The sequence below is a fragment of the Panthera uncia genome, chromosome A2 (genome assembly GCF_023721935.1).
Source record: "Panthera uncia isolate 11264 chromosome A2, Puncia_PCG_1.0, whole genome shotgun sequence".
Lineage (NCBI taxonomy): Eukaryota > Metazoa > Chordata > Mammalia > Carnivora > Felidae > Panthera > Panthera uncia.
The window spans coordinates 65847471-65857839 of NC_064816.1; positions in this window are offsets into that span (position 1 = coordinate 65847471).

Here is a 10369-nt window from a genome sequence, read left to right on the forward strand (position 1 = left end):
GAGGTGGATGGGGAGATGGGTTAACTAACTGGTGATGGAGATTAAGGAGGGTGCTTGTGTTACATGTAAGTATTGAATCACTAAATTGTATACCTGAAATTAATATTAAACTGTATGTTAATCAAATGAAATTTAAATAAAAACTTAAAAAATATATGGGGCGCCTGGGTGGCTCAGTTGGTTGGGCGACTGACTTTGGCTCGGGTCATGATCTCACAGTTTGTGAGTCTGAGCCCCGCGTTGGGCTCTGTGCTGACAGCTCAGAGCCTGGAGCCTATTTCGGATTCTGTGACTCCCCCTCTCTCTACCCCTCCCCTGCTCACATTCTGTATCTCTCTGTCTCTCAATAATAAATAAACGTTAAAAAAATTTTAAAAGAAACTTAAAAATATAAATAAATAAATAAATAAATAAATAAACAAATAAATAAGAAAAATAGTATGCTTTTCTTATTGATCCATGGAAATCTTTATATATTCTGGATATGTGTGTTTTGTTGCTTATGTATATTCCAACTATTCATCTCTATGTTTTTAATTCTTACTCAGCTAACAATGTCATTTGATGAACAGAACTTCTAAATTTTAATGAACTCCTATGTATCAATCTTAGTAGCTGTTGGTTTTGTAACCTATTTAAGGAATCTTTCTGTAGGCCAAAATCAAGAGGATTTTCTCCTATATCATCTTCCAGAAACTTAAATATTTCAGTGTTCACAATTAGGTCATAATCAACCTGGATTTTTTTTTCTGTGTGCCATAAATCAGGGACTATATTTTCCTTTATGTAGATAGCCAATTTGCCAAGAATCATTAATAGAAAAGATTTTCCTTTGACCATGTAGCTAAAATCTCACTCTTGTTGCATATAAAAGTCCAAATACACGCAGGAAGATTTCTATATTTTTTTAATGTTTATTTATTTTTGATAGACACACACACACACACACACACACACACACAGAGTATGAGCAGGGGAAGGGCAGAGAGAGGGAGACACAGAATCCTAAGCAGGCTCCAGGCTCTGAGCTGTCAGTACAGAGCCCAATGTGGGGTTTGAACTCACGAACCATGAGATCATGACCTAAGCCAAAGTCAGACGCTTAACCAACTGAGCCACCCAGGCGCTCCTAGATTTTTTTAATTTCACTTTTTCCATCTGTAATCATGCCAATATGATAATGTCTTATAAATTATTTATACTGTCTTGATATATCTACCAAATCATCTTCATTTCTCTTTCTCTTTTCTTAATCTTTGCTACTTTCGATTCAAAAATTACCAAAAGAAATGTCAAATTAACTTGTCAATTACCACAGATAACCTATTGACATTTTTAGTAAAACTGCATAGATACATATGTTAATTTGTCTTCTAATCAACAAAGATAGGAATATTCTCTTTTTATTTAGATCTTCTTTTATTTTTCCCAACCTCTTTACAGAGATTCTGCAAATTTTCCATTAGATTTATTCATGGATATTTGATAATTTTATTCTCCTGTAAATTCCATATCTGTATTTTTAAGTGTTTATTTATTTTTTAATTTATTTAATTTATTTTATTTTATTTATTTAGGTAATCTCTACACCCAGTGTGGGGCTCAAACTCATGACCCCAAGATCAAGAGTCTCATGCTCTTCCAACTATGCCAACCACGCACCCTAGTGTTTATTTATTTTTGAGAGAGAGAGAAAAAGCACAAGCAGGGGAGGGACAAAGACAGAGGATACAGAAAATCCAAAGCGGACTCTGTTCTGACAGCAGAGAGCCCGACCTGGGGTTCATCATGACCTGAGCTAAAGTCAGATGCTTAACTGACTGAGCCACCCAGGCGTCCCTTTAAATAATTTTAATATTCTAATCTGTGTTACTACGGTGTGGAAATACAATTGACTTGATATATTGACCTCATATCCAACAATTTTTTTCAAAATTTACTTATAAATTCTAATAATTTATATTTATATTTTGTGTTTTCTACATATATAATCTTATCAACCACAAGTATTGACAGTTTAATTTCAATATTTTCTTATCCTTACATGTTTTATTTCTTTTTCTTGTCTTCATACATTAGCTAGTACCTCCAATACGATGTTGTATGGTACTGAAGACTGTGGGCATCTTTGTCTACGTCCCAAACTCAGAGGCACACATTTTGCTATTAAATATGATATTTAATATTAGCATTTAGTAGATGTCTTTTATAAGGTTTAGGAAGTTCTGTTTCCTGCATAATAAGGGACACTAATCATTAATGGATATTAAATTTTATCACATTTTTATTGAATTATCAAAATGGTTCACTAAAAGAGATTCATACTTTAAGAAGCTAGCATCCAAAATTGAAAGTGACTTTAAGAATTTATTTGGCTAGGTGATTAAAACTTGAATTTAAAGATGGCCTACATTAAATGAGGTCAAAACAATGAACTTCCATAATGTGGAGGAAGATATCCAAAGCTTTAGAAATATAGGAATGTTGTATGTATTTGTTATGTGAAACACATTAACCTACTCACTATCTATCCCCTGAGGGGACTCAGAAGACACCTCATTCACTAAGATATTGACAAATACTTCAGTCAAGCATCACCAGCTTCCATATAATTAGTTTGGTGGGGTCAGTCTTCTGTAGGGCACCACTATAATGAGCTCTTTATGGGAATGATCATTTTGTGGCTGCAATTAACTACAAAGTTATAATAATAAGCCAAAGGAAGGCCATGGCAATCAGAGGGCCTTGACCTTCAGGGATTGGCCAATTGATCATGATGTACTTAAAACTTAAATAGATGACTATCTTTCAAAGTAGTGTTCAATCTATATAATTGGAGGCAGGGGGGTAGAACTTTATGTCTGAATGGAAACAAGTTAATATCAAAAAACAAAACAAAACAAAACAAAACAAAACAAAACAAAACAAAAAGATCTTCTCACCAAGTGCTCAGACACAAGTTAGATCACAAATGGGGAGTCATACCAAAGCTTTTTCTCTGACAACTCCATGCTAGATAGAACATGGTTAAATCAACTATAGAACTCTAGACTGTTATATTGGCCCCCTTCACATGTACATTTCATTGACACAGGCTCAGTATATTTTTTACATAGTCTTTTTGTTTTGAACTAATACTAGTTTTTCTCTTAAATATTAGTTCTTTTTTCTTCTGGATCATAAATCACCACGGGAAAAAAAAAAAAAAAACCTCTTGAATGCAAAAGTCTCTGGGTCCCCTGAAGAAGTCTCCTGATACATCAATCAATGCCTGGGGACCTAATATGCTACCATAGTTCACCATATTAAAGGCTAATGGAAATCAGGTCATACACAGAATCTTGAATCTGATGAGTGTGTGGGCCAAACTTGTGGTTTTCCCCCTTGTTTTGAATGGTGTTAGGGAAGATATGCTGAGCAGTTTGCAGAATCTTTATATGACTTGTTGGCCAAAACAAGGGAGGCTAATAGTGGATAAAGTGATAGCACACTGAACCAGCCTTTGAGAGGAGGAAGTCAAGAAGGAATGAAATGATATATGGGGAAATGTCCAAAGAGAAACTGATATGAATTTTTTAAATGGTTGACCAACTAATGGTGTGGGAGTTGCAGATCAAGGATGCAAGGTTTTGGTAAGTGACGGGCGATGTAAATTTACTATTTCTAAGTTACAACAGATCTAGGAAATGGCAAAGTCCACAACGAGACAAAGGAGGTATGCGACTGAAAGTAGGGTGAGCAATATTTTTATTTGATATAAAATTAAAAACCGAGAAATCAGTATTTTAAAAGCATCCTCTAACTGAATATTGAAATAACTAAGGAAAAGGGAAGTATCCTTTAGTAGTTTTTGAAGCAACTAAGAGCAGGGAAGAGCTGATAAATTAAGAAAGTCTATAAACAAAAAGGGAAACATGTTCTAAGTTGAATAACATGAGCTCCAAAGGGACACAGTTAAATTCAAGGAGGAAATATCAGGTTAGGAAGTTCTGCTCTTCAGTAACTTGAAATGTTAGAGTACAAATGGCCTAGGTGAAGGTGAAGGTTTCCTGGGGTGTTGTATCAGTTGAAGAGAACCAGGCTTTTGGTTGGTTGCACGCTGAATGTGTACAAAAGACAAAAATGGGGAAGAGGGTGAAGATGTAAGAAAGTTTCCTAATCTCAGAAGACACAGTAGAGAGAACCAGAGAAGAATGTTGGCTAGAGCATGGGCATAAGGGCTCCATGGAGTAGAGAAGCCTGGAACACATCCTCTGTGGGGAACAGATAGGTAAAGCATGCTGGATACACATGTGGTCTAGTAAAGTCAACAAAAGTGGCCAAAACATTACAAGAGAATGAAGGGCCAGCTACAGTTTTCCCTTTAGCCCTGTATGTATTTACTCCCCTTTCTCCTGTCCCATCCCACCCCTGAATGTCACTGCTGCAGCACACACACACATACACCTCTCTCCTCTGAAAATGGACTGGTGAACACACCTTCCATAATTGTGAATCAAACCTTCCAAATATAAAACAAATCCCAGGAAATTCTAAAGACCTCCTTTACTTTTTTGTTCCCTCTTTCTTAAATTGCAAAGCATTTTCTCAAAGTATAGTTTCCTGTACTTATGTTTCTTTAAATGTAAAGCTTTTTTGCTTCCTCTTAGCAATTACCAAGACTAATTGATGATTCAGCCCAGCTATCAGGGGCTACTCCCACAGGGCCTCTGGGTCTTCCAAAGAGAATGTGAGCTGACTCCCACTCTCTGTATTTAGAACATTTTGACTTGGGATCAAAATTTTCTTTCATCCAACCTCAAATACCTTCACAACTAAATCCTGGCCATTTACAGGACTCTTAAATATTCTCTTATACCTCGCAAGTTACACAGTCATGATCGTCAACTTGACACCGGAATAAGGGCTCTATATTCCTCTTAAACTACGGTGGTCATATAATTTATCATCCAGAAAGGGATGCTTTTGAAAGCAGAAGTATGTGATATTAACAATTATAGTGAGACAGTGACATGAACCAAGACCATTCTGATGTGATCACTATATTTTTAATCAACCTAGGACTTGTATGATGCTCCCTTAAAAGGCTCAAGATTCTGAATAGGGGAATGCACCAAGTTCTTATGATGACAGGGGTTGATTATTTAAGTCATTCAGCCCTTCGGACTACAGTCAGACTAACTCCAGTTAAGTTTGGTACCATATAGAATTACTTATACCCATTTGTTAATATACCTGGCTTAGCTTAATGGAGGTGAGCGGGACCTCCATACATACTGGAGTCACATCAAAGCCCTTTTCTCAAAATAACTAAGTGCTAGAACACTGCTAAATCAGTCCTGGAACTTTGACTGTTGCCTTGGCCCCCTTATAACATCTCATGAATGAAGTTTCACGGTCCTATTGTATTTTTCAAATTTAGTCTTGTTGTTTTGAATTAACTCCACTTTTCCTCTCAAATATGAGTTCTTTATTCCTCCAACACAAATGATTATAATTTGCCACCATTTGCCTGTGGGGAAGCCCAGAATACCCCCATACATTTCTTCTAAAAGATCACTATAAGGGTAATAAGACTTCCCTTTTTATTCATCCTGAATATCTTAAAATCTTGGGCTTATGAGTGAAAAATAGGAATAAGTGAAAATTAAAAAAAATAGTTAGCTTTTATTGAACACTTACTGTATACCTGGCATTTCCTCACAAAGTATAAAACAGGACCTTTCATTTACAGGGCAACTGGGTGACATTTAGGAAAGAAAAGTCACTTGCTTAAAAGCATACAGATAATAAATGCTAAAGGGAAGGTTGAACTCAATCTTTAATATTCAATAATTAGAAAACATGTATACTTAAAAATGTTCTGAATTAGGAAATATATATACTTAAGCATGTAAAGCTAGTTAAATGTTTGTAAATCGCTTTGTTTCTTGAAAGATGTTCAAAACCATTATTATAACTTATTATATATAAGTTATTATTTACTTTCATTCATATTATAAATATAGGCAAAGAAACATGGACAAGCATAGAAACTATAAACTCTACCAAAATTGTTGCTTTTCTTGTATTTTGGGTTTATTTCGCCCCAAATAATTATCTGTTGCACAAAAATAGATGTAGAATATAGTTATTCATGTCTAATCAAACCCACAGGATTTTTAATGGAAAAAAAAGCATATATTGAAATTAATAAATATCACAAACCCTGAGTTTCAACTGCAGCATAATTTTGAAGCCAGAAGAAATATTCCAGAGATAGTAGACGCAGCTACGTGATCCTTAGGGGTTTTTTTGTTTGTCTGTTTTTTGTTTTTGTTTTTTTTTTTAACTCCACAGCTTCCAGCTATAGACTCTTTATATTTTTCACTAAGGGTGGGCACCCAATATTCATGTTAGCTTTTTTACTAATGAAGAAATTACCAGATACAATTTATGTTTGATCATGAGCCCATTTTAATCTCTCACGAGACAAAAGGTGAATGGAAGGATCCGTGAGTTTTGTGGAGGACGTCTAAGCAGATCATGATATTAACTGTTACAGAAAATGTGAAGCTTCCCTCTGCTGTTTCCAGCGGTCACATCTAGACCAGATATTACAGTTTAAAAATGACATAACATGACCTCATGAATAATTAGAGGTCTGACTTTGTGAACTTCAGCTACAAAGTTACATTGAGATTCACAGAATATAAGCTAGATCTAAGTAATTTCTATTTTGGTCATGCATTAAAGGAAAAAAATAAAGGGGAAAATTACGTGTGGAAGATTAAAATGAACAGTAGCCATACAAGGGGTAATTAGGCAATATAGACCACCTGGCTATTTAAAATACTGATCACTTCCAATGACCACCCGTTATTCTCCCTCCCTGAATTGTTTACTTTATCAGATGCAAGATATAAGACAATCAGAATGTATGTGGAGGAGGTTCAAAGACTGGAATTTCAAGTGACTCATTTACCAGCATCTAGGAGAGAGTTTGGGTGCAACTGATTTCTTTCCAGCGGTCACTTTTCCAGTAAAACCTGTAGAACCAAGAGCATGAACATGTTTTGTTTGCTTGCCTTAAAATATGCAATCCTTAATCCTTTGTTTTAAGCATTTTAGGTCTTAGGATCTTGATGAAAGAAAGTCTTGATTTAGTTTTATGACCCAAAGGAGTGACCATCACTTGCAGCCCCTGGCCTGTCATCTGTGAGTGAGCAGGTTGGTTGATAGCTCCATTCCATTTCTGAAATTCATTGATTTTAAGGAGACATGCTATATACATATACAGCAAGGGATGTTATTTATATTGTTTCTGTTGTGATTATCTTGTCCTTGACTTTCTCATATCTTTGAGAATGTGACATGTGGAGGAGACCAATAAACCCAGCACTACCAAAACAAATTTTAAAAGGTCATCTTTGCTTAATATGAGTTAGTGACTTTCTCCTAGACTCCTAATTTCTTCCATTGAAAGAGTTTCTCTGTGGGTTTTTTATATATTGCTTCTGTATCTAAAGACTCTGTAATATTTCCTTTTATTTCCCCAAGTGAGAAAAAATAAACCAGGCATGAGGTTACAGGTGAAAATATGCCTCAATATCTTGAAATGTTCTCTCCTATACAGTTTTGAGCTTCTCCAAAGACCATGTTTGAGAACACAGTAGAATGTACCTCTAGGTGCATGGATGAAAAATCTGAGCTGCTCAACTAACCTTGCTTGTCAGAAAGGTAAAGAAATGAAGCTTATGTTTCTAGACCCATGAGGATGATCTTCCAATTTCTTAGTTTTATTTTAAAGGTTATTTATAAATAAAATACATAATCTTGGATCTTCCAATTGTTGAGAAAATTTTAAAAGTTTACATTGGGCACTAAGTCTCAATTTAGGACAGATTATGCAAATGGAATATGGAAAGTAATTTCATCTTGAGCCTTTGGAAGTGAAAAATGGTGATCCCTGTCAAGTTCAAAGTGCACAGATGCCCCAAAGCCCTCTTAGGAGAAAGGGCCAATCTAGTTTATAATCACAGATCTTGAAGAGCCCTTCTCCTGCTTAGTTAATTCTTAGTGGATCAAAGGCTCTGAAAGTGTATGTGAGACTGTGGACATCATAAGGCAGCAGTTTTTGAAAGATAAAGTTAAACAAGTTTTTATACACAAGAAAAGAGTATGATGCAATCTAAATAAGATATCAAAGGAAGGCAATGGAATGAACTCAACCAGATTGAATTATACCCAAGGAAGGAACATATTCAAATAAGCATTCCTATTACACAGTTCAGAGGAAAAGTAGCTCTGGTGATACAAATATTTAAATTTTAAAACAGCAAAAAAAATTAACAAAAGTTAGTTTAGAAGGCAAGAAAATAATTTTAAAAATGAGATTGTAAGATTTTATTTTTGGAGCGTTAGTTCATAGATAGATTTTTGTTTGCTTGTTTGTTTTAAGAAGAGATTTGCAGTCATTTTTATAGGGTGAGGGACCAACAATCATTCTGGGAAAGGAGAAATGAGAAGAAAATGTCTCTCCCATTTCTGGATGCAAACAAGTTATCTGTGCTGGTAAGTTACCACCAATTTTATAGAAGAATGTGGTATTTTACAGGAACTTAATAAAAAATAGTGGGACTTTGCCTCAGAACTGTGACATTTGATATATTGGGTATATTTACTTTTTTAATTAAACTTTCTTATCATTTCAAACTGCTAATATAGAGATATTTTGTCTTTAATAAAGCAAATGTTCTAAAGGAAATAATGCAAGTTTGTTTGCCAGCACTATATACTGTCCTTGAAATGATACAGCAGATATTTAAGATGAAATTATTGGTCTATCTTGGCAAAAGTGAAAATAATATACCTATCGGGCATTTTTCATAAGAAAAAGAACATAAATCTTTTTCCAATTTTGTCTTTCTTGTTTCTTTATTTCTTTTTCTTTTCTTTTTTTTCTTTCTTTTGTTGCTTAAATGCTTATAAAGTAGTTTGATAGTTTATCTGTCCTATAAAAGCTTTTCTCATACTTTAACACTTTTCAACTTACTTTTATTGTACTTCTATAGTTACAATGATCAAGTTCCCCTTAAAAGAAATTGAAGTGCTTTGCTAAATTAATTCAGAACTTCCCTTGCTTAAAATGGATGCCCTTTTCTTTATACTGGAAACTGTTCGAACAGCAGATAACCTTGAAGTCAGGTCATTTTCATGACATATTAATCTCATGGTTATGTTATATATTCAACTAAAGCTAAAACCAGGAGATAAACATTGAACATATCTTGTTAAGGATAACTTGAAAGTTAACCTCTGAGGATCTAATACCTGCAAAGTTCTGTTTATTTTCCAAATAATGTTAAGTACGGGGCAAGTATATTAACTTGGATTGTTTCCGTACTCTAAATACATTCTCCGTGAGGAAGTATTTGGGCATAAAGAAGCTTATTTTCTTGAAATGACATACTTCAGAATCCTTTGCTCAATACAAGGATATGGAGTCTTGTTGGCCTAAACACAAACCAATGTAAAACATTCCCCATGACTTTCTTCGAATCTTATAAATCTTATATTCAGAGTGAAAAATAAATATATCTTCAGAAAATAAATAATATTCTTATGAAGTTATTGTGTATTGGTTTTCTGATCATTTAAGTTGTTGCTGCATTCAGCAGCAGAAGCATAAGTGGTTTAAAAACTCAACAGATATGTTATGGTTATTTTTTTTTTTGGTCTGGTTAGTGAAGGAATTAGCCAACTACAGATTTTTTACCAGTAAAATGAAAATACATATACTGCATTGGTTTCCTGACAGCATTGTTAAGGCTGAGTCATATTTCCAAATAATATTGAAAATTTGTGGTATAGTTGCATAGAAATAATAATGGGAATAAAATATCTGGTATTCTGCTTAAATAGGAAATGATTTTAATTTTGTTAAAAAGATTTAAATTCAGTGGCTAATGGTTGGACTTCATAAGGACAAATGGAGTCTTTAATACACTGTTTTTAGGTTCTTAATAAGAAATAGAACATCTCTATCTCAAACCTTCTCCAGGGCAAATAAGTGGATTTGTTTCAAATTCCAAAACTTATTGTGCTTTTTTTCCCTAGGAGAATATTCCTTATTCATATAATCCTAGGGAGCATTAGATAATTATTGTTATGCAAAAGAAAAGCAAAGAAACAAAAAGAAAACCCGTGCAATGGAGACCTTAATGGTATTTAAAACCCCTCCCCCATTCCAAAATACGTGTGAGACAGACGCAGGGAAGGCAGAGGGGCATATGAATTTTTTAAAAAATAATACAATAAAAGTAATCGTCGTGTGGTGGGTTTTTCTTTCTGGAAAATTCTCTCAATACGTGACTTTTCGTACTTTTTG